Source organism: Furipterus horrens, unplaced genomic scaffold (assembly GCF_987537825.1).
Source record: "Furipterus horrens unplaced genomic scaffold, mFurHor1.1.pri manual_scaffold_4, whole genome shotgun sequence".
NCBI lineage: Eukaryota > Metazoa > Chordata > Mammalia > Chiroptera > Furipteridae > Furipterus > Furipterus horrens.
The window spans coordinates 193,835,325-193,839,050 of NW_028327174.1; the positions used below are offsets into that span (position 1 = coordinate 193,835,325).

General features: G+C 38.5%; 1 pseudogene; it reads right to left on the reverse strand.

Annotated features, from left to right (window-relative positions):
• On the reverse strand, nt 1-1,893 carry LOC150013642 (N-acetyllactosaminide alpha-1,3-galactosyltransferase pseudogene; annotated as a pseudogene).
• Between the last annotated feature and the right edge of the window lie 1,833 nt (nt 1,894-3,726).

The following is a 3,726-nucleotide window of genomic DNA, read 5'->3' on the forward strand; positions in this document are numbered from 1 at the left end:
AAAATGCATAGTTCTTTTTGAATGACTCAGTTTCCTAAGTAACTTTCTGCCCATCTAGTGGCAGCTTTAATGTCCTCAAAGTTTTAACATAGAGAGCATATTAGTATAGTCACAATGACGTCCCCTTACCCACAGCTCTAGACAATCCATATCCTTAAGCAATATGAGAAATGTATATCTACTTGGAATAATGAAAATATTTTCAGTTTCACTTTCTTGTGACAGATTCTATTTGTTCAATGTGGTCCAACAAGTAATATATTTTCCACATTCATAGAGTAGATATGAAATCGCTATATCAACATCTGCTGTCAATACAGTCATTCTGTAGCTGCTCCATCCCATATTATATGATTCAAAACAAATGTGAGGAGAAGTATGAGGATGTTGTGTTGGTGGGCTTGGCATTTTGTTAGTGATTTTTTTAGTGCTCAAATTTGTCAAGTGCTAATTATCTAAGATAAAGTGATCCTCTTCAATTCATAACTGTTATGGAAGGGTTTAAACATTATGTGTTGCTCTAACAACTTCATAATTCTTAGAAGCCCAGATTATTTTGATAGCTCTAATTTCACTTGAATGACTTAAACGAGGATCCCAGCTATATTCTGGAGATAAGAGTTTAGTGGGTTTATGGAGAAAGAAATACTTGTTTAAGTGACTTTCATCATGCCACACTGCTTCAATGTTATTTTTCTTATCAGTCATGATTCCTTTGAAGCACTCCCTGGCAATGTTGAGAACTTGAATGGGAGTACCACCAAATGCAGCAGCATGGTAATAGAAGTCTCCCTTACCAGTAGGTATATATGCTTCTGATAACTGATTTCTCTCATAAGGTACCTCTATAGGATGTGCATTATACCAGTAACAGTGTAACTGAGCTACCGACTCCCCCAGGGTCTCCAATCCATATTTCTTCATGAAGATTTGATCCACATCCATGCAGAAGAGGAAGTCGACTTCATATTGGATATGATCTACAATGTGTTCACTGATGGTCTTCATGCGCATCATACTAACATCTTGCCATCTCTTCTCTCGCTTAATTTCAAAAACTTTGATTGTACGGAGGGGACTCAGCTCTATCCAAGGCACCTTGGAGAAGTCATCTGTGAGGACATAAATTATGACTTTCTGGTCAACCATAAAGTAATTATTAGCAGATAATATAAAGTTGAACAAATAGAATTCAATATATCTGTGAAGTAAAAATAAAATTAAGTTTATTCTCTTATATTTTAATGGGACACATACTATTTAAATTACACTGTAATTTATCCAAAAATGCTACTAAGCAACCAACGCTTCTTGCATTGTATTTAAGCAGTATAAACGGAAATGAAATTATCTGCCTTCCTCTCCCTGATGGGGTTCTGTGGATCTTATGAGAGGGACTCTTCACAAGAGCCAATGAAACTTGGTGAGATCAGGAAACTGCGCAGAGCCCAGTGCCCAGTGAGATCCACAGTTTTCAGAGTTATCAGAGCAACAGGAACTTGCTTTGGAGGTTGTCGGCGAGAAAGGTCTTGGGTCATTGCAAGAGCACTTCTCGATGCCTGAGGCTTGCTTTAGGAGCAGTCAGTTATGCATAAACGGTCAGAGGTGGGATGGTTAATACCCCACTGTGTGCACTGACTTTCTTATTTTGCTCTGTGGCCTTTAGTATGGTGCTGAGATTACTGGATTGGAAAATAAACTTTCTCATTTCCGGTCTCTCGAGCCAATTAAAGACTCTCAGAGTAATAAATAGCCTCGGGTAAATTTTAAAAAGGAAAGGTAATCCTATGTGGATCAGCTTCAAATAACGTTTTTATAATCTTTAAGATTAAGTTCTGGGAATTTATCCAAAGAAAACAAAAACACTAATTGGAAGAGATACAGGCACCCCATGTTCATTGCAGCATTATTTACAGTGGTCAAGCCTAAGTGTCCATCACCGGGTGAATGGATAAAGAAGATGTGGTTTATATACGTATACAATAGATGATTGCTCAGTAATAAAAAGAATGAAATCTAGGAAGCTAGCAACTCAAATCCAAAGAAGTCCAGTTTATCCACATTTCTTTTCTGGTTCGTGCTTTTGGGTCATGTTTCTGAAATCTTTGCCTCTTCAAAGTAGAGAAAATCTACATTTCCTTTTGGTAGCTTTATTGTTTTATATTTCACATTTAAGCCTATTATCCATTTGAATTAATTTTTAAGTGTGGTGTGATCTGGGGCTCTTTTGTGCCTGTCTCAGCCTGTTGCTAGTGATGCTATAGCCTAGGAATGCCTGGGGCCACTCCCCTGGGCTCCTACTACTTGTGGTGAGACCCCCACCCACATTTCCCAACCATCAGTGTGGTTGACCCAGCGTGGTCATCAGGGAACTTTGAAAAAACAAGGGTCACAATCCTGGAGGGTACACGGTGTGCCCAGGACGGCAAGGCAGGGAATCAGGGAGAGAGGGAGAGCGTGAACTCAGACCTAGGGTTCTGCCTTTATTGAGGTAGAAGGTGGGGTGCCCAGGGTTTCACAAATTTCCTTTTTACTAGCAAATTTAAAACATAAGATTGGGAATTAAAAGTGTGGGAAGGAAAAAGTGGGTTTTACTCAAGTGGCCAGTTACTGAGCTTCCCCAGGGCTTTCTAAAAGGGAAGTGTCATGGGTAGGGCAGCTGGCTCTTTGTCTAGGTGTTTAACCAGTATCCAAGCCACAGCCCGCAATGCGCTTATTTGAGATGGATGTCTGAAAGGGAAGCCTCGGCAACCGAAGCCTTAACGTCGGGCATTTGTAATTTAAAAAAAAGCTCATGACCAGGCACTTACACTACAATGGAAAACAATGTAAAAAAAAAAAAAATATATATATATATATATATATATTTAACTTTCTATTTTGGAATGTTACTAGATTTACTGAAAAATTGCAAAGATATTATAGAAAGCTCCCATATACACTTTACTCACCTTCCCCTAATGTTAATATTTTATAAAACCACGATACCTTTATCAAAGCTAGGAAATTATCAGTGGTAAAATACTATTAACTAAACCTCAGATTTATCTGGATTTCACCAGTATTTCCCCCCAATGGCCTTGTTTAGTTTCCAGGATTCCATCCAGGACACACGTTGCATTTAGGCCCTATGTGTCTCCTTAATCTCCTCTAATCTGTGTCAGTTTCTGTCCTGATTCATGACCATGACCATGTCCAATATTGAGGAGTCCTGATCAGGTTGTAGAATGGCCACCAATGTAGGTTTTTTTCTGAATATTTCTTAAAGTTAATTTTAATACAGTCATATTTATCAGCCTTCCCTTTTATTAGTATTTTCTGTGTCTTTTTAAAAATATATATATATATATGTTTATCGATTCTAGAGAGAGAGGAAGAGAGAGAGAAACATTGATGTGAGAAAGAAGTATCTATTGGTTGCCTCCCATACACTCCCCGACGGGGGATTAAACCTGCAATCTAGGCATGTGCCCTGACTGGGAATCAAACCCCCAACCTTTTGGTGTATGGGATGACACTCCATCCAACTGAGCCACGCCGGCAAGAGCTATTGTCTGTGTCTTGATTAAGAAAGCCTTTTCTATCCTGAGTTTATGAAGATAAATTATAGTTTTCCTTTAAGTTTGGGTCTTTGAACTACCTGCAACTTAATGTTTGTATATGCTTATATATGCTATGCTATAGAGGTACAATTTTAATTTTCCCATGGTGGCATCAACTTTCTGC